General features: G+C 40.3%; 1 long non-coding RNA gene and 1 pseudogene across 1 annotated transcript in view; both read right to left on the reverse strand.

Moving 5' to 3' along the window:
- Positions 1-22188, reverse strand: part of LOC145390966 (uncharacterized) — a 334744-nt gene that overhangs the window by 172759 nt on the left and 139797 nt on the right. The gene's annotated exons all lie outside the window — the stretch shown is intronic.
- Positions 8717-8830, reverse strand: LOC145391107 (5S ribosomal RNA; annotated as a pseudogene).

A 22188-nucleotide genomic window follows, 5' to 3' on the forward strand; every position in this document is an offset into this window, starting at 1 on the left:
GCCGCAACTCTCCCCTGTTGGCCTCCCCCTGCAGCAGAGGCTGCAGTCCCCAGAGCCAGTGGGTATCCCGAGGCACCCGCCGAGACCAAAGGGCCTCCCCTGACGCAGGCAGCTGCAGTTCTCTCCTGATGTGCAGGGCCAATGCGGTGAGGAAGCTGCCCCAAACACTGCCCCATCACTCCCGGACTAGTGGCAATTTCACGGGCCCCACTGTCCTGCATAGCTCCGCGGACAGCACGCCTTCCACACTCAGCTGCCACTTGGAGCTCCCTGCATAGGCCCTCTCCCCCAGGGGCCGTGGCCTCCCCTACATCAGAACCATGAGTGACAGGTCTCATGATCATATACCTCCCCAGTGTCGTGGGCCCCTCCCCCTTCAGTGAACTACCAGCAAACCATTCTCCTGTGTTTCTACCCCCATAAGCGACACGTTCTCCCCCCCCTTATAGTGCTCCCCCTCGCTGATGAATCGAGCCCTGTGAATCACGCGCAGAGTGTATAGCCCCATCCCTGGGTCGAGACCATCCTCCCCTCGGACAGTGACCAACAAGTCCGCACCATTCACATAACACAGCATGATCTCAGGGCCATATCCTCCTTGCTCTTCTCCTCTCTGTCCCCGGCCCGGCTCTTCAGACAGTAACCCTCCATATCCTCATTAAACCCCTCTCTCCCCACGCCCCCAGTGTGACCCATGGTATATTCTCGGCCTGTGTGACACGTGTATAGAAGCTAAGGTAGCTAGGGACTTCCGTATATAACACACTGAGATGGTGTATTAGCTAGGACCCGTCTATGTCACATGAGCAACTATACTGAATGATTGTCCCTGTGGGTATACTGGGTTGTGTTATATGTGAATCTCTCTGTGTTAATGTACTACCTATATTGGTGACATATTGCTTGTGATATGGTGAGCGATATAGCCCCGATGTGAGACAAAGACGCTGAACTAGATGGATAATCCTTGAGATCAATATCAGTGTAAAGCATTGTGTAACTTCGACTCTGATCACAGAATGCTGTGTGTGTAAATATTCTTTATTAATATACTAGTGCATCTGTCTACCCGTGGTATTTGTGTTTTCCCTTCCTTGCTAGTGCTGACCCGGTCAGGAATTAAGGACACAGAGTTGCACCGTGACTGGACCCGAGAAGTCGGGACACAGAATACGTTGCCTAACAAGTGCTATACTATTTGTTTGGCACTATGCACCAAAATCAACCCTCCATGTACCAAAGTCTTCTCTTGCTACTAAAAACTGCCAGTAGACAAAATATAATAAGTAACACAGCGAAAAGTACGGAAAGGACCATGTTCAGTTAATAAGTGATTGCTAATTGGTGAGGTTAGGTTGCATAGTTAATGTTCAATGTATATTATACCTCAGATAAATCAAAAACACTGACTACGAGTAGCTGTGTTGTTATGGGTAAGCAAACCTTCAAAAGATCATAGCTCCCTAGGGCTGCAATGGTTTGAAACAGCCGATAACCCATCGTTAATCGGAATTCTGTGTACCAATGCATGTTACTCCTATCCCTTTAGGAACGAAAGTACCTTACTGTTTAAAAATGTGTTTATTCCGTTAATTTCGTTTCCATCAATATCATTTTCTTCTGGGAAACCTTTTAAATATGAAGCAGGTGACAGTGCCTGGTTCAACATTCTAGCCAAGTTCAAAAAATAGTTTATCATCTTTCGATGAAGTACAAGCAAGTCTGAAGCCTGTAATACCAATATTCCGAGAAGGAAAAAACCTAATACAAGAACGTTTGGTATGACACATGAAATACAGATTGTTCATAACTTTCCTAACCTAGAACATACATTATCGTTCTGAAAGAGATGGACAATAATTTTCCAGTATGAAATAAGACTTACATGTCCGTTGAAAGTATTATGCCATGTACGTACTAAATACGCGGTGTCTTGAAAATCTCAACGTAATGGTGGCTTTAGGATGTAAATGCTCACTTAACTGAGAGCTCATACAACTGCGAGCACAAATGAGATCTTACATCTCTTCACTTCGTTCAGTTTTTTGCCCTGCCCAGCTCTGGGTAACAAAAACAATATTTAGCACAGATATCACAGTTTTCTACTTCTACCCGTTTATAAGGGAGACGCAGATGAATTTACATGAAAGGGAACTTTATCTTTTCCATGGCTCTTGTTAGTTTTTCTCTACGATCGATATCGAAACTATGGTACGTGCTGTGTTGGCAATTCATAATCTTGATACAGAGAACCATTTCACTCGGCTGTCATATATAAAGATCCTGTCCGGATAGCATCTGTTTGGTTTGGCAGGGAATGTTTCAAAACTGAAGGAGTTTGCTCAGTTACTTTGAATGAAGTAGACTATGAGTACTTCAACTTTACATTTACGTGAAACTCAATAATACCTGTACAGATCAAGGTGTTTAGTATACCCATAGTGATAATGGAAATCTGTTTGTATTGCTCTGAGATTCACTTCTAATAAGAAGAACTTAGGGTGCAATGCAGTGGGATGGAACGCTTTACTAGGACTGTAAATTGCTTTTCAATATTTTCCTTTACTAGGTAGGCCATTTCGAAGCCTATTCTCGACGTGCCCATCCTGTTTCCACTGCCTGAGCCACCTGCAGACAGTGGCGACGTTGGGTCCGGTTACCCAAGCTATTGCACGAGCTGACAGACCCCGGACCCACAACCAGATGAAGTTCTTGCGTTCTGTTAGGGAGGTTAGGTGTGGGGGCAGCTGTTTTTCTATGTTCTGTCTAAGAGAGATATTTAACAATCAAATATAAAATAGAACTTTGTCCTTCTGGTTGCTTTGCATCAAGTGTAGGCCTAGTACGTACGATTTGTAATTACGTTTGTTTAAGCCCTTCGCCATAGGGATTTATTATCACTGCACTACTGTTATTATTGGATTATTTCTATTTATTTTATTGGTAAACCGTTTGATGAAGGCTATTTATAAAACTCATTCAGTTCGAGAAACCTCTTCTGTGTTAAATACCTTCTGAATGTAGGGGAAAATATATAAAAGTCCTGAACTATCTTTGGATATTGGGAGGCAAGTTTTGGTACTGGCAATAAATTTTGGGAATAGACACTGTTCTCAGTTTTTCGAATCTATAATATAATTGCTGTAATGAATTCCATCCATTAAAAAAAAAAAAAAAAAAAAAGGAAACAAAGTCTGCCATTCAGATCGTAACTTGAAGCCTGCCTAGGATGGACTGTGCCTAGAACCTCACTTGTTCTCTGCTTCATATCCCGAAAAAGACACACGAAGTAATCTAGTAATCACTCCACCCCATGAAAGGTTTGGGAAACTGTAACAGGTTAATGAAGAATGAGCAAAAAACAGCCATAGGTTATAAATAACAATAGTGGAGCGAAAATGTTCAAGAAACAACAGTAACAAGTTCTTATACAAGTCTTTAAGCAAAAAAAACAATTCTCTAAGTAACCGAAAAATACTAAGCAACAGAAACAAACCACAAGTAACATAATCTGATTTCTAGGTAACAGATACAAACCTCAAAGCAACAGAAACAAATCTCTAAGGAACAGAAATAAATCGTTAAGTAACTGAAACAAATTCTAAGCAACAGAAATAATCCCAGTGCAACTGAAACAAACCTCTAAGCAACAGAAACAAATATCTAAGCAAGAGGCAGGTTGGTACTTAGCGACAGGTTAGCTGGCATGACCAGGCTACCTTATCACACACACTCAGGCTCTGTGTTACGGGATATGAAGGAAAAATGATCCATGGGTACCACAAACATCACTTACGCTTTGGAGGAATGAACTGCTCCCACAAACTACCTAAGCAAAGCAAGGAAAATATGTCTAAGAACAATAAAAAACTATTAAAAAACAAACAAGTCCTCATAAAATAAGCAGGTTATTCAAAAACAAACAAATTTTACACAAGAAAAGTCTAAAGGAAAAAATGATTGTGATCCCCCCAAAAAGAAGCGTGTAAAATCAAAAATGGGTTTTACAACAATTATAACAATTCTGAATGCAACATAAAAATGCCATAAATTTGTCTTAAAACAAAAGATACCGTTGCTGCTACCAGGTAATTTTTGTTGCAGATTTCCTGTTGACCGAGAGGTATTTGTTATTTTTTCATCATGTCTGAAATTTAGTGATCTGTAAACACCAAAAATGTCGAAAGCTTTTTTTTTTTTTTTTTTTTTTTATTAAATCAATAACAGTTGTCATAAGTTAACAAAAATACTAATTACCATTGCGCAAAGATGTTTCGTTTGGTCAGAGAGGTTGGTTGTGACGATCGCTGTACATTCATGTTCGGTGTCTGAAACTTATGCATCAGATAATATTAAAAAGGTGGAAACTATCTTGATTTACAGGTGTTAGTATAAGGTGGTAAAGGATTAATAAACGTCTCCCTGATACAAACACATTGCTCGGTCAGTGGGGGTACAATATAAACTGACAGGAAAGCAGTTCATAATGACTAATAACAACACGGTACTATAGGACTAATAACAAACACGGTACTGTGTCACTAATAGCAACACGGTACAATATCACTTACAGGAACACGGTATAGTGTTATATCATCGACAGCAACAAGTTGCTATTTCACTACAGTTATCATTAACACAGAACCGTATCACTAACAACAACACTGCACCATATGACTAACAGCAACACAGTAGCACATGACTCACGATCAAAGTGTTGGGAAAGGTGAGGCTGGAATGCGATCTCTAAGAGCCTGGGGCAACAGCTGAGTTCTGAGTGCTGACCGGCCTCCTGACGCCCTTAAATTAACAGTGAACACCTTTCCCTCCCGTCACACTACACCAGCCAGCAGAGTACCTTCCCCTCCCCTCTAGACTAGTCAACTAAACTAGACGGATCAACAAAAACAAATAGATTAACTGAGTTACTGGGGACATGTCCACATATTTTAATGATGGTCCTCCCATTCGTGCTACATAATTCCCTGGAGAGACAGACACAGACAGACAAGTGTGACTGCATAGATACTGTCACGCAGAATATAATGTTGCTGCACGTATATACTTAGGTCACTAACTTTACTGCATAGTCAGTGGATTATGAAAAAAAAAAAATTATAAGTATATATTCTTACACAAACGGTAAAAGTTATACCCATGAGAATACACTGCGGTGAGTGATACTGGAAGAAACTCTTATACCTAGTCATTTGTATAATTTTATATATAATTCTAAATTATTAATGCACTCATTTAATTGCTTAGTATGCACTTCTTTCCTTATCAAACTTAAGATGAAATAAGTAATCCATGTAAAGAGCGTTGTGAGCAACTGTGATGTGTGTGATCAGTGACGGTGATAGTGGTGTGTGTCTTAGGTGGCCACCGGACCCTTTTGGTCCCATCTGGCTCCACTACACACCAGCTCCATCACTAGCACCACCATAGCCACTGTGAACCCATACCCAAGCACCGCGAACATGCCCTGATAATGGATAACGCGGGATGTAGAGCAGTAATGCTTTCATTAATGGACTAATAATATCCCTTTTACATGTGTAGTCAGCCCTTACAACGTCACACATATATGTCTATAAAAGCCCCATTAAAACAAATATTTATTTGGGACTGATCTTGAGGCCAAGGTACGGATTGATTGATTTTCTACTATCCCATATTCTTGTATAGCCTTGACGTTTAACCCTTCTTAGGTACACTTACATTTTCACTTGCAGCTTAGGTACACCTGGGTCGTTAGACCCAGCTTTAAAAAATGCTGTAGCGTCACATGTTTCATAAAATGAATTCCTGAATATCCTACAGTGTATTAGGTCTTATCAGTTACAAAATTATGCAAATAAGTTTTGAGTCACTTTATTAACTCTACATATTTGGAAAAAAAAAAAAAAAAAGTGAAATAAGATCAAACCCAATAAAGATCTTTTGGGGGGAAGGGGGGGGGGGGCATTCGCCATACGCGAAATCAAGGAACTATATGAGCCCAGCACTTGTGTCACAACTTGAGGGATGGAGGTCCTACATTATGGGCACAGTGGATCCCACACAGCATAAAAACAACCTGGAAACTCGGAGTGAAAAAATCTCCCCCCTCCTCAGCTACACCTGGGTCTCACAGACTCGAAATGCAATTATGAATGGTATATTGCAAAAACATAGGGAAACGAGAGTGTAACTCTCCTACACCCTGCCTGGGCACAAAAAGTTAGGGAAGCTATTGAGAAAGACAGGGATTCCAGGCATCTAAGAGTTACTGAACTTTAGCATCGAAGAAATCGCCAGGGTCTGTAAGACCCAGGTGTAGCTGAGGACGGTTTATTTATCCTCACACTCAGATAATATCAGTATAGACTAGTTCTCGGAGGACGATGCTGAAATTCATAAACTTTGTCCATAACTCGTGTGTCTCTCCAGCACCCGCCGACAACTGCTCTAACACTTCAGCGTAGACTAGTTCAGTGTACCTGATATGAAGTCAAGTTCACTATTATCCAAAAATAAACAATGGGGAGATGGGGGGGAGGGCCAGTGTCGGAAGTATGTGGATAAATTCGTAATTATGATAGGCAGGTGTTACTGTGGAGTTATATTTTTATCCGAAATACTTAACTGCATAATTAAATGTGACACAGTACATATTTACCTACGAGATAAAAGATATTCATTACTCGATTACATACACCCATATTTTTCACCACTTTACTCCAGTGAAATACCTTGTTATTTATTTTTTTAACCTTACTTTTGTAGTAAAAACCTTAATGAAGGCAATTTTGTGCCTCCCAGATGAAAAAAAAATCTCTCTTGAACCAAATAAAATCGTCTGGCTGTAATGATAAAATGCTATATAGATTGAGGGGGACAGTGTTCAGTGAGGTAAATATACCCTATTTTCAGTAATGAAGTTACTACCATGGCTTACCCAGAGACTGGTGAGTGAGATAATGGTGGTGAAGGTGATGATCCTGGGTGGGTTCTTGCACATGCTGGAGCTCAGTTCTGAGTACTTCATCCATTTATCATACAACCCTGATTCCACCAACGTGTTGGATCTAACCACAAAAAGAGACGCTTATATGTCTGTATGTGAGGAATAATTCGATAAGAAAAATGAAAGATGAAATGCTGAGCTCTCGTCTGTTAGTCCAAGACATCCCAGGGTATGTATGTGTGTGTGTATGTAAACTGATCATATATATATATATATATATATACCCAAAGCCCTCCTGTGAAAAGGATCAGTTCATATTTATTTGTTACGTTTATATTTGGATTTTTAATAAGAATTATACTGCAACAATATTTTACCTGTACTACAATATTGTTTATTTTACTGAACTGGGGCACTTGCAACTTATTTATCCTTGGTAAAAAGAGGCTGTTCTTCTGAGTCACCATGGCCAGGGGGGTGGTTGCATAGACGCTCCGTGAAAGGTAAAATTCACAATGACATGCAAAAAGAATTACTAGATATTATTTATATATAAGTGTAGATATATTAGGAAACTAATGAAGTGTTCATTTTATGGACTTACAAGATGCTTCTTATTTGGAATGCCAGGAAGCGTTTTACATTTGCCTAACAGTCGTTTTTAATTAATTACCACCTTGCCTCTTGTGAACAGTCGTTTGTCCCTGAAATCCTCATTTCTGTTATATCCGTCAGTGTCAGTATCCTTCTTTGTAACCTGACATTATTAAATAAAAGTGGAAATTGTAACAAGAGGAGTCGTAACATCTCGACTGCTGCACCACTACTCATATATTTTAATTAAAGCCGCATTTAGAGATAACAGCTTTTATTTTCTCTCTCAATAAGGTCCTTTAACCAGCCCTGTCCCGTCGACGTATGGGTACGTTGCAACATTTTGCATTTGCCAGTCCCGACGACGTACTGGTACATCGTGCAATTGCAAGGTCCCTAATTTGCACAATTTTCAATTTTCGCGCTTGATTTTTCTTTTGTATACACGGGACACCTTCCTCTATTCCTCTACAAGATGCCAAGCAGGCACAATGCCTTACACCAAATAACCTCCCTCCTCCCCCCCTCATGCCATTGTCTCAGCAATTCACCTGTTACCAGTGACCTGGCAAGTAAAGACATTCAGGACCAGAGTGATTCCCCAATCGATGACAATGTGGAGGACAAAGTTTACATAGCATTGGAGGAAGAAACAATCAGAAATAATGACCAGGTAATGTGGCAAAAGAAGGTTAGGTATGGTGATGAGTTAGTAAGTGAAACAATGCTTATAATGCTTATATTACTGTTTGAAAACCAATATACTCTCGTACTACATATAAATTCGTACCAAGTAAATAAATAAATACCGTTTATGAGTGTTGTGAAATAGTTACCCTCCCATAGAACTCGTTTTCTTTGGTGCCAGCCTGTAAGAAAACCCAGTCAGGTAAGGAGGTACTGGTACCTGGAGCGAGTATTTTAAACCTCAGGTGAGCAATTTCTCTATGAATTTTCGATGTTTCTCACCAAAAGTGGAGGTTTTAGCCAAAAAATTTTTTTTCGAAAATACCTTGGGAGTGCGGGGTGTCAGAGGTGCGAAATAGCTCGGGACGTCCCATCCATCCATTGCCAGAAGCCATGTATCCCAAACGGGGTGGCCAAGGGCTTAGAGTTAATTGTTTTACAGGGAGGGGCACTAATCCTCCACCAACCCCACTTGACACGTAGGGATGCCAACAGCATCTGGTGTTCCCAGGCGGTCACCCATCCAAGTACTAACCAGACCCAACGTTGCTTAACTTCGCTGATCGGACGGGAAGCGGTGTACTCAACGTGGCAATTAACCAGGTTGTAGGTTGTGGTATTCCTGATAACATTTAATTTATTTCAGCTGATGACAGACGACTGGGAAGAGAAGGGGAATTCTCATAGCTCAACCTTGTCAAATATTCAATGCATAGTAAGTATTTATCTCAAGATCCTTGTATATTCAAAGGCACAAATCTGTCAACTTAAATATCCTCACTTTTTTCCTCAGCAGAGAAAAGTCTTAGTAGAAGTCAGGTTTATATTACATGATTACCGTGATGTAACCTGTTCAACAACAGATTGTGTGTGTGTGTGTGTGTGTGTGTGTGTGTGTTATTTTAGAATGAAAACAATTAAATATTAATGTTGTTGGCTTGGTACTGCTATGATTCACTGATACATTCTAAAATACAGATAACTTAAAATATATTAAACATACATAATTTCAGTATCTTTAGCAATCATATTACAACCTGTGAGAGAAAAGCTTTTGGGCATCAAGTTGATATAGTAAAGATCCAGGTCAAAGATGACGTGAGTGGCAGCGCACACGACGGTTTCCATGCTGTTTTCTAATTCTATGAACTTGTTGTAGGCGACGTGTTTTGTTTTCATCAGTTTTCCCAGTTCATGCAGTGGACTTGACGTTGCAGTCTGAGAAGAATAAGGCTATCAAAAATTGTCTACTTTACGGTATATGTTTATGGGATTTGTAAAGACGAGTTTTTAGTTATTCGAAAAAAAAAGGTATGGTACGTGTAAATATCTTGAAGAATTTTTTTTTGTATTTTTTTTTTAAATAACAGAACGGAGGAAGAAAAAACAAATGGGGAAAAAAAAACAATCCATACACCAGACTACTGGTGTCCTCTGTTCATAAAATATCTGTAACAGTTAGACTTGAACAGTTCTAGGTTGAAATTTGGAGGAAAACAACTCTGGGGAAGTGAGTTCCAGAGAGATGCAGTTCGGGGAATGAAAGAATTCTGATAGGCAGAAGTTTTGCAATATGGTTGAGTGACAGTCCAGTCATGAGCGCTACCAGATGCCCGTGTAGCACGAGGGAAGGCATGGAGAGGTGGCACCATGGACGCAACTTCGTCTGAGCATTTGCCAAAAAAAATATCTGTAAAATAATGCAAGGGAGGCAACATTCCTTCTCACTTGCAGGGGAGGTAGTTTATATGTAATGGCAGGGTTGTTAATGATTCTAACAGCTTTATTCTGAATTTTGTCTAGTTGTCTTAATGCAACCTCTCCACAACCATTCCACAAGGGTGAGCAATATTCAAGCTGAGAAAGTACATGACTCTTATAAATTATAGCTAACTGCACATCTGCGAAGAAGTTACGGACTCTGTACAATAATCCAAGTTTCTTTGAGGCGGTTTTAGCAAGTGATCTGACATGAGAGGTCCAGCTGAGGGCATTGTTAAGTGAGACACCAAGAATTTCAATATTTTTGGAGATGGGAATATTAGTAGCACTGAAGGCAATGTACGAATCATATAATATCTGTCTATTAGTAAACTGTATATATTTAGTTTTACTAGCATTAAAAGAGACAATTTTGTTTTGTCCCCATTCACTGATTGTAGATAGATCTTGATTTATGGAGATCGCTGTACTGAGTTGAGAGGTAGAGATATTAGACTTTGTAAATGGATGTCTGAGTGTGAATGAACTATATAGTGTTGAGTCATCTGCATATGAGTGAATGGGATTGTGAGTGACAGATAAGAGATCATTAATATGAACCAGAAATAGGGTTGGCGCCAGAACTGATCCTTGCGGCACGCCGGTGTTAATTGAGTGGAAATTCGAATACACATCATCTACTTTTACTCTTATTTTCCTGTCACTAAGATAAGAAGAAATCAAAGGAACAAAAGACGTTAGTCCATAGCAAGGGAGTTTGGACAGCAGGGAACGGTGCCATACTCTGTCGAAAGCTTTAGAGATATCAAGAGCTACTGCATGAGTTTCTCCAAAAAGATCAATTGATTGATGGATGGTATGAGTTAAGAGATTGAGTATGTCAATGGTGGATCTTTCGTGGCGAAAACCGTATTGTCTATCACTAATTAAGTTGTTGGATTCAAGATGTTTAACAATATGCTTATTAATTAAAGTTTCAAATACCTTACCAAGAGAAGATGTGACAGCTATTGGTCTGTAATTGGATGGGTCAGACGAATTTCCTTTCTTCGGAACTGGGTGGATATTGGCTTCTTTCCATGAATTTGGGAATAAAGAAGTACGTATGCATAGTCTGAGTAATTTAGCTAGGACAGAGGCAAGTTCAGGGGAACACTTTTTCAAAACAATTGGCGGAATTCCATCTGGGCCTGGAGCTTTGTTGGTAGGTAAATTGTCTAGGATGGATTTTACGAATCTTGTCTGTATTTTAAGTGGGGCAATTTCGGGAGAATCAAGTTCCAGTACTGAGACATTCTGGCTGGTATCATCTATGGTAGAGTTTCTTGCAAAGGTACTAGCAAAGATATCTGCTTTCCCACGTGGGTCATTTGTAATATTGCCATCTGAAGATTTTAGTGGGGAAATGGAAGATGACTTGTTAAAGTTATTATTGAAAGAATTAAGAGTTGACCAGAATATTCTATTGTCATTAGGGTTTTTAAGTAGTTTTGATGCTTGCTTTTGAAGAAAGTTTGATTTAGATAGATTTAATACAGCTTTTGCATGATTTCTAGCAATTTTAAATTGGGAGAGTGATTCAGATGTTTTTGATTTTAAGTAAGAGTTATATGCTAATGACTTTTGGGCTGTTGCTCTGGCACAATTGCCATCAAACCATTTTGGAGAGTTTGATCTTTTAGTGAATTGTTGACTTGGTATGAATAAATCCATACCAGCTAGTATTAAGTCGCAAATGTGGGACTGGGTAGAATTGGGATCACTAGAGAAGAAAGACTGCCATGGAACATCAGCAAGATAATTTCTAAATCCATCCCAGTCTGCCCTGTCAAAGTGTTATCGGGTCACCCTGACAGGTTCGGAATGGGGAGGAGTAGGAGGGTTAACTAATGAGGCTTTGATGAGATTGTGGTCAGAGGATCCAAGTGGTGACAGTACCTCTATCCTGTACTGATATGGATTATTTGTCAAGAATAAATCCAAGATATGGGCATTATGGTCAGGATTATCAGGTATTCTGGTTGGTTGCTTTACCAACTGGGTGAGATTAAACGATTCCGCAAACAGCTCGCATTCTAGACCAGCGTCGTCAGTCCGGGCAGAATGCAACAACCATTCAACACCCAAAATGGTAATTTCATTGCCAAGGGCAAGGGCAAGGTTACTCAACTGAGTGGATATGGAATCAAATACACTGGGTTCCGAAGAAGCATTGGGGGAACGATAAACTACACAGATATATTTGGTAATGTTTTGGCAAGGATTGTGGAAAGCGTTAAGAATATATGGAGTAGATGGGAAGTTGTTGAATGCTGTGAAGAGTATGTACGATGGTGCGAAGGCTGCAGTGCGTGTGGATGGTGAACTAAGTGAATTTTTCTCTTTGAAAGTTGGTTTGAAACAGGGATGTGTCATGTCTCCATGGTTGTTCAATCTGTACATGGATGGGGTAATAAAAGAGGTACAAGGTAGGGTAGTGGATGTTGGAGTGGCCCTGGTGAGAGAGGACAGTGTTTGGAAACTCCCTGTACTGTTGTTTCCAGATGATACTGTGTTGTTGAGTGAAGACGAAGGGGAGCTGCAAGGCTTGGTGGATGAGTTTGAGAGAGTGTGTAAGAAACGGAATCTAAAGGTGAATGTAGGGAAGAGTAAAGTGATGGTCTTTGAGAGAGGTGAAGTTAGTGAATGTACAGCGAGGTTGGATGGTGAGGAATTGGAAAATGTGAGTACGTTTAAGTATTTGGGTAGTGTGATGAGTAAGGATGGAGGTTTGGAGGGTGAAGTGCTTGAATGGGTACAGCAGGGAAGAAAGGTTGCTGGTTCCTTGAAAGCAGTGCTAAGAAACAGGGAAGTGAGCATGGAAGTGAAAAAGTTACTACATGACAGTATTGTGATACCAACTCTAACGTACGGAAGTGAAGCTTGGACATTGTTGGAAGGACACAAGTCAAGAGTGAGAGCAGTGGAAATGAGTTATTTAAGAGGAGCCTGTGGAGTCACATGGAGAGACAGGCTGACGAATGAGGATATAAAGGAGCGTTGTGATGTGGATGTGGATGTGATAGGAAGCGTTATGAGGAACACACTGAGGTGGTTTGGCCATGTGGAGAGGATGGAGGGGGGAAGACTGACGAAGAGAGTATATGTGAGTGAGGTGAAGGGGGGAAGAGGGAGGGGGAGGCCGAGGATGAGATGGAGGGATGGGGTGGAGAGGTGTATGAGAGAGGGGGGTGTGAGTTGGGAGCAGGGCAGTGAAATGGCGGGGGACAGGGCGACTTGGAGGCGATTTGTTTGTGGCCACCCCAAACGGGATTGAGGCGTCTGGCAATAGATAGATAGATAGTAATCAAAACTGGATGAAGTGAAGTTTAAAATAGTATCAACTGCATATTGGGATTTGATATAACAACAGGTGCCGCCCTTGTTTCGAAAGTTTGTAAGGAGATGGTAACCGGGAAAACAAAATGGAGATATATCGGTAGAGGGTGAGATTTGTGGTTCTGTGAGGAAAAGGGCCAAAGGGGATATGGACTGAAGGAAAAAATGAACTGAGTTTAAATTTGTGGTAAGGCCGCGGATGTTGGTAAAGAATAAGGCCGCACCGTCACCTCTTCGCCGACGAGCATTCCCGGAAATAGCAACAGTCGCTGCCGGCACAGTCGCTTGATGGCGACTAGGAGGACCCTGTGCCTCCAGCTCTACCCTGCCGGTGGTGGCAATCCGAGGTACCACCTCATTTGATTGTAAGATTGCAGCGGCCATTACTAAAGATGTGAATAGAAGGTGTGATATGTTATGCGCATGTAGTGTGGTGTAGACAGTTGAAGGTAGAGGTATTATGAGAGCATGCTGGCCTACTCTCTGTGTAAAGGAATGCACTGAAAATGTTCAGAAAAGGGAGATGGTCAGGATCAAGTCCTGAGGGCTGGTGAAACGGGAGCTCCAGCTCTCCCTATCACCAGCTTCCCATCAACCTCGGGAGTACTGCCCTGTTCGACTGGTGCTACAGTCTACTCCTCATATCAAACATATGAAAATAACCGATGATCCATGAGTTAATGACTGAAAATAGCATCAGGAACATATTTACCGATCAAACCATAGATCCCACTAATAAACTGATTCTATCTATCTATCTATCTATTGCCAGACGCCTCAGTCCCGTTTGGGGTGGCCACAAACAAATCGCCTCCAAGTCGCCCTGTCCCCCGCCATTTCACTCCCCTGCTCCCAACTCACACCCCCCTCTCTCATATACCTCTCCACCCCATCCCTCCATCTCATCCTCGGCCTCCCCCTCCCTCTTTCCCCCTCCACCTCACTCACATACACTCTCTTCGTCAGTCTTTCACCCTCCATCCTCTCCACATGGCCAAACCACCTCAGTGTGTTCCTCATAACGCTTCCTATCACATCCACATCAACACCACAACGCTCCTTTATATCCTCATTCGTCAGCCTGTCTCTCCATGTGACTCCACAGGCTCCTCTTAAATAACTCATTTCCACTGCTCTCACTCTTGACTTGTGTCCTTCCAACAACGTCCAAGCTTCACTTCCGTACGTTAGAGTTGGTATCACACCTCTTCGCAAAAAAAAAAAAAAAAAAAAAGTTTTCAATACACAGAAACCGCCTTAGCCTTTGGGCAGCCTGCTACTATGATATGAATTTCATGAAAAAAATAACCATCATTTCAAGCAAAACTTTTGATTATTTTTTGACGCCACGGTTAACTAACAGTATATCATTTAAGGATCGCACTACAGACCGACAATTAAATACTCTTTATTTATTTATCATCCTGAAAAAACAACCACTCACTTCGATATATTTAATGATCAAAGCTGCTCAGTCAGAACTGTGTCACCACATGCAGGCTACCATCCTTATCACCAAAGCATAATTACTGGTTAGCTATCGGTAGCTATTTATTTAATATGGTCAGTACCTTGGGTACGCTAACTGCTCATTACAATCACTAATTACCAAACTCAACAACAACAGTTGTCTATCCTTACCTTGATCTGAGACAAGTAATACTGGTATGCCCTAGGGATCATCCTTCAAAGTGGTGTCAAGTCCAGCGACAACGTCCTCGGAGTCAAGCACATTGGTTGCTGGACGTAAGTCTGGACCTATGACAGACTCCGTCGGCAGAGTTAACTCATCCTTTTTTGGAGGGGAGGGTGGGGGGCCGCCGCCAGTTTTGTTCAACTGCCTTACGAATTTACCATGGTCCTTCTTGGTTCTGTGAAATAAAGGTAGTAATAAGTAAAGCTCTCTCCACAGTGGCATTATATGCAGATATTATTTTTGGAAAGTGTGCAGGTATGCCTATGTAGATTTATGACTTGGGTAGCTGTATATATTTTAGGATATACCGGTATATATATATATATATATATATATATATATATATATATATATATGACTTGGGTAGCTGTATATATTTTAGGATATACCGGTATATATATATATATATATATATATATATATATATATATATATATATATATATATAAATATATATATATATATTTTTAGGATATACCGGTATATATATATATATATATATATATATATTGAATATATATATATATATATATATATATATAAAAACATTGTATATATATATATATATATATATATATATATATATTCCACAAAAAACAATGACGATTAAGCAAAGAAAATAACAGAGGAAGCTTAAGAGGAAGAAATATTTGGTCAAAAAGACTTGCTAATGAGTACAGTACTGAAACAGGGATAAAATCAGTATGGTGTGAAAGGTTAATGAAATATAAAAAAAAATCATCAAATGCTCATACAAGGGTCTGCTGAAACAGCGTTTCTTTGAGTGTTTGTGGGTTTTCATTTTCACTGGTGTTGGAAATGTGGAGTTAATGTACCTTGACTGTTGTAAATAGTTTCCCTTGTTCCCTAATGTTCTGATTCTAGGATAGGTTAGATTACATTCTCATGATGAGCAAAAACACCCCAAACCCTGTTAAAAAAAAAAAAAAAAAAAAAAAACTAATCAAAATGAACTCATTATGGAATGCTCAAATAAATGAGTAAAGGACTCTATCTTTCAAAGCCACATGCTCTCCAACAATTTCACCTAATACAGTAAAATGACGGTTGCTTATCTTACACTAAAAATACTAAAAAATGTTGATGAAAGCAAAGTTTTCTGACTGGAAAGAATACAGGCCTTGGCCTACCCCAGACTTTGGTAAATATTTCGTTTAATGCCGTTTCCTTTTTTTTTTTTTTTTTTTTTTTTTGTTCCATCTGATAGTTTTTAGTTCATTTGAGTGTTTTGAGGCCTCATTTGTTGTGCAAATGAATAATAATCATAATATGACTCACAATCTGATCGGAAATATTAGTAATGGTGGAAGGGACTACCCTAACTTAACCCAACCCAACCCAGCCTAACCTAACCCAGGATCCAGTTGGGAAACGAAATTCACCTTTCAGTATGTTGATCAAGATTCCGTAATATTCATTTAGGTAAATTTTTATAAGTAACCAACGTTTTCTTTTATTATTATTTTATGTTTTCCAATGCAAAATACTGTGTTTTAGTTAGTTTTGACCTTCATTTTGGGGAGAAAATCCCCCTTTTGGAATTTTGAGTAAGATTTCCAAAAGAGGGATTATCACCCAAAATCAAGATCAAAATTAATTAAAAACACACTATTTTGCATTAAACTAACCCAAACTAACTCAACCTAACCTAACCTAGGCCTAACCTAGGGCCTGACATAGACCCGAGTGTACACGCCTGCACCAGCCAATATGGCGCGACATTCATCCGCTGCTGAGCGATAGCCTAACCTAAGCCACTATAAGACTACCCCTACAAAATTTGCTCCCCCAACTCAAACTAGGCTTAAAAGATAAGTCTTAGTTAGATAGTTCAGGGACGTAATATAATGAAAATTGGTAACGTTGGTTACTCCTAAAGTTATACCCTCATTTACACACACACACACACACACACACACACACACACACACACACACACACACACACACACACACACACACACACCGCTCGCTGGTGCAGTGGTAACGTTCCCGCTTGCCAACTGGTGGACGGGAGTTCGCGCCTTGCTCAGGTTGCGAAAAGTTTCACTGACGAAGTGGGTGGTTACTGTCCCCCTTGAGCAAGGGGACGGGTGTGTGCGTGTGTGAAGGTCACAGCCTTGCCCTTAGATCGGACTATATTAGCTCTCAGCTCCCTTCCGGGAGGGTAAAAGCTGACCATCACGACCATCAAGTGATCCTGACCGACCCGGTGAATTACACACACACAAAATACACGTATAAACTTTAATCACAAATCCACTGGGTATGGTATGATTGCCCGCTAAAGATACGGCAATAGAAGAAATAAAATACCCTAACTTCTAAAGCCTTCCATCTTGTGCATACCAAGCCATTAAGAATAATGTTGTGATATATAGCTTACCTGTTCCTTACATATTCCCAAGCTCTCTTCAATTGCTGAGTGTTCTTGGGGTTGGTTACGGGAAAAGCTGTGTTGAACTTCTGCGTGATTCGTTCCCACGCTGCTTTCTTCTTCGACAGACTAACGTTGTCTGTCTCCTTATTCATTATATATTTATTATCTTTGATTAACTGAACAAGGCACAGTTTCTGTTCATACGTCAGTGGTGAGCCTTTTTCCAGAGAAAATGATGGAGAGGCTATCCTTTAAGTTTCAGCACAACTGCACTCCTAGAAGTCACACGTGCTTGTGTTCGTCTGTTTGTTGTTGTTGGGAGGCCCAGAGCTGCCAACTGTTTCCCTCCAGGATTGCCAACCCTTGCGGATGAATTCAAGCAGCCGTCCCGACGTTGGGGAGCTCCCTAAAACCAATCGGAACGATTATGAAATCGGATGGTGCTTTTCGTTTGGGCCCAACCTATGTTCGGTCCCGACAGGTTAGGACTGACTGTGAAAACGGCCTTAAGAGGCACCAGGAAGCCCCACGGGTCCACATCAGGTCGACCACGGGCATCGAGAAATAGATAATTTCCCATAAACACAAATGGAGAGTAGTCTATCCACTGGTTTCTGGATATATCCATGAAAATTGGTCCCGGAGTAAACTCCACTTTCTGAAATGTGTCTTTGCAAAAGATAATGAAAAACTGTAGAATAATGTATGTCGGAATATATTCCATAAAAGTTTGGCCTTTACCACGTTACAGTATGATGAGTAATTCGTGAGAAGGCTCACAAGTCGTTATCTTGACTCAATATATTTACTGTATTGATCTTGACTTATTATTTCATGAGAAATTGTCAGCAAGCCAAACATTTGAAAGGGAAACTGACAAAAAAAAAAAAATGTTTGAGCAGATGTGTATGCGAAACATGAGGATCAAATTTTTTGTACGGAAAAATACAACTACTGTACAGTGTTGAAAGCAGTAGGAAGATAATCATACTATTGTATCTGCCTATGATAAGGCTGACTGTAAAAAATATTAAATTACATAAATTGCAGGTCAACAGAGACTGGTTTTGATGACAAATAGAAAAAAGGCGTAGAAAAAATAATGTTAAAAAGAAATGTTCAAATTATATTGGTGAGAAAGGAGCTACTACCTGTCCTTATATAAAGAGTAATCGGTTCACAGATGCTATATATACCCTAGTTCTAACTTGGCCAAAATTGCCATTCCATACTGAAAACTTTGCAATAAGAAATTAGCACTAGAAAAGGACGCTAGTGATAGGGCAGTCTTATGAAAAAGAGGGAAGGGGTAACATTGTCTTTTTCTGCCATCGAGCTATCTGCAAAAGGACGAAAACCTGAGCCAAGCTGAGGTAAACGAACTATAGAACTGACCTCACGTGTAATGAGTCCCATCATGCCTGTCCAAGTCCCATCGCTTTGCAGTAAGCCTCAAGTCCTGTCAGGGGATTTAACCTATGCGCATCTGTCAAAGGGACGTGATTTAAGCACCTTTGATGATAATGTAACCTTTTCCACAGCAAAATATAAGTCGAGAGGGTACATTCATATTTTGTTTTTAACTCAGGGCAAGCTGTGCAAGAAACCAGCGTTTATTTATCAAACCCAAATATTTCCAGTCAAACATACAGCGTATTAACCCAAATGTGCATTAATAACTCACGGGAAGTTCAGATAGTGGACAGCATCTCCATAATGTTCCCCGCTGACCCCCCGAGGTTGAGTCGATTGTCCTCTTGTGCCGTGGGGTTATCCACTGTAAATGCCACCTGTGCCACTAACTCTTCCGCTGTCACTGGCAAGTGTGGCCGGTGCGGGAACTGCGGCGAAATGGTGTTCGGTATAGTGTTGACTAGTAATGTCACTTGGATTAATATATTCGCTCTGGCAATGCATTCTTCATTATAATAGTATGATTATATGTTTATGTATTACACACAAAACAGAACCTGGAGATTATAAGCTTTTGTTTTCCAGTATCAGTTGTGCTAATTTTTTTCAGTTAAAGGAAACAACCGCAGTGATCGACCTTGTTGTTGCATAATGTTGTCATAACCTAAGGCGATTCAGATCGTTCAGAATGATTAAGATTTAGGCTCAGTTAAGTTTATTTAGATTCGAGACAGCTGTTTAGATACAATTATGTAAGCCACTGTCTCTACTTTTTTCACTCTAACTTGTCCTAAAACTTTCACTACCCATCTTGAATGCTGAGTTATATCAATAGATCAACACTCGAATATGATACTAGTCATGAAGAGGTGTTGTGGGATGGATGTAGAGCTGTAGTATTGTCTTTTTCTGCCACCGAAATATGTGAAATAAGCTGCAAAAGGACGAAAAACTGATCATAGTTATAGTTTTAAAAAGTAGTTACTGTATATTTAAGCACACTTCAGTCCACCCAGATCATTTAGGTCGCTGACGTTGGTTGTGTCATTTAGGTCCAAATACGAAAATCCAGGTTTAATTAGTCCCATTTTGGTAATTTCATCCTTTCACAATATTTATTTATTTATTGTCTCTTCCCCTGTAGGAATCATGAGATCTTGCACCATCTCTTATGTAGTATGCGAGTCGGTAATTTGCGGGAATGTAGTAATTATAATAAGACATGTTATCATGCAAGATTTATCATGTATGCAGCTCAGTGTCTCTGTGTTACAGCAGTATTTTACAGGATCGTTGTCGACACGCAATGTTTACCGTTAGAACTTCTGGGGAAAAAGATCTGATGGATGAGTGAAAGTTAGACGTCGATCGATAGTCCATGATGCCACTTGTAACGGCCTAGATTCTGGGTCGGTGAACGGCAGCCATGAGAACACTTTGCTTCTCTTGATGAAAAAGCAATCCGTCCATTAATTAAAACTCAGAATTATCGACTACTTACTTTGTGTTCTTGTACGGTTGCAACCAATAGGATCAGGTCAATTATTTATGAAGATGTTCAATAATGTGAAAAGCTTGAAAGACTCCGACCATTTCACTGGGTTTCAAAATTCATTGCTTGTAGTCTCGATACTTACAATGGAGCAGTATTTATGTTGGCAACTGTATACGGATAATAATTCTCGTTACCTGAAGACTGGCAAGGTATCGTCCACAACAGCAACAAGAGAATTGGTTCATGAGAGAGACCTGTCAAGGTGGGGAAGGTTCTGGAGTTGGAGGAGAGGGATGCGAGTGAATACGAGCAGCTTTGTTTTTTGGACCAGCAGGGAGGTGGCTCTTGAAGGAGGACTCTGAGAAGGCGGCGAGGAAGGCTGGGTGATCGCTCACCACCACCATCGTCACGCACCACAACGCATCACCAAGCTAATGGTGCCAACATGAATATCACGAAACTAATAGTGCTAACATAAATTGTATCACAAAGCTAATGGTGCTGATATAAAAAATATCACGAAGCTAACGGTGCTAATACGAATAATATCACAAACTTATTGTGCCAACTTAAATATCAGGAACCTAATGCCAACAAGAATATTATCACGAAACTAATTGTGCCAACATGAATAATCGTCTGACTACGATTTACACCCATCGAATAATCTGTACAATCCTGGCTTTCACTTAAGTCACCGGTGTGTCCTCGCCCTAAGTTCTCGTAGGTGGTCCAGTAACTGAAACAAGTATCTCTTGGGTGTGGGCCAAGTATACTTCCATACACAGAGCCAACTCATAGGAATACTTAATTAACCAATCTGTTTTATGTCTGGTTCTTTCAGCCTGATGACGTCTTTCTGTGTTTCATGGCGGGTACAGCAGTCAAAAAGGAACAGAAAGACGTCTACGAGAATGATAATATTAAGACGTGTGTTTCTATGCACGAATATTTTCAAAGAACTCTGAATTATTGTCTCCAGAGACCAGTTTCTTCACCCTATTTCATCTACATCCTGTGGCCACATACCTGTAGAGTTGTGGCTACACACTGTGAGAGCTGTTCGTATGTCATGCTGGTGTTTTGTTCAATAGTCTTCACCTCAAATACTCCGACTCCCCAAGGAACATGTAAGTGGGCTAGATCTTGAAAAAGAACATATAATGATAAATCTTTCCTATTCTTCACAACTGAAACAACAATACATTAAACATATTAGCTACAAGTATCACAATTTTGATTGACTTTGAGCAGACCTTAGTTTATCTGGTTCATTCAACAGCACAGAGAAAACCGAAAATGTGAATACTTGTATCGTACAGTAAAGTAAGAAATGACCTAATACTTTTGACCCTATCAGACTTTTCTGTTGAAGCTTCATTTGTTTTTACATTATTGCTGTGATTACTTACTTGCGTCATGGAGATCGACCATGGGGAGCCATATGTCAGCAGTAGGACAGAAAAGTAAGAACACCGCTCTATGGCCAACATGTCATCCAGTGCTAGGCGGCTGTCCATTGATGTTATGGTCGTGTCTGACAAATACGAGGCTGGATAAAAGCAGACTTCTTCAGTACCATTTTTAGTACAAGTGTTATAGTATTACCCCTGGGGGTAGGGGTAGTTATTCAAAAATACTCCCCCAGTATCCCTGCTTGTCGTAAAAGGCGACTAAAAGGGTTGGCTGAGGGTTAGTGCCCCTCCCCGGAAAGCAACTAACTAAAAAAACAAACAATAAGCCTTGGACAAGGACTGACCAAACGATAACGACCAAGGACCGGACAAAGGACATGGTTATCGGAACGTGGAATGTAAGGGGAGTGAATGATGAGGTCAAAGAGAGAGAGATTGT

Source organism: Coenobita brevimanus, chromosome 16, assembly GCF_032717465.1.
Source record: "Coenobita brevimanus isolate Jiangsu-jjx chromosome 16, ASM3271746v2, whole genome shotgun sequence".
NCBI lineage: Eukaryota > Metazoa > Arthropoda > Malacostraca > Decapoda > Coenobitidae > Coenobita > Coenobita brevimanus.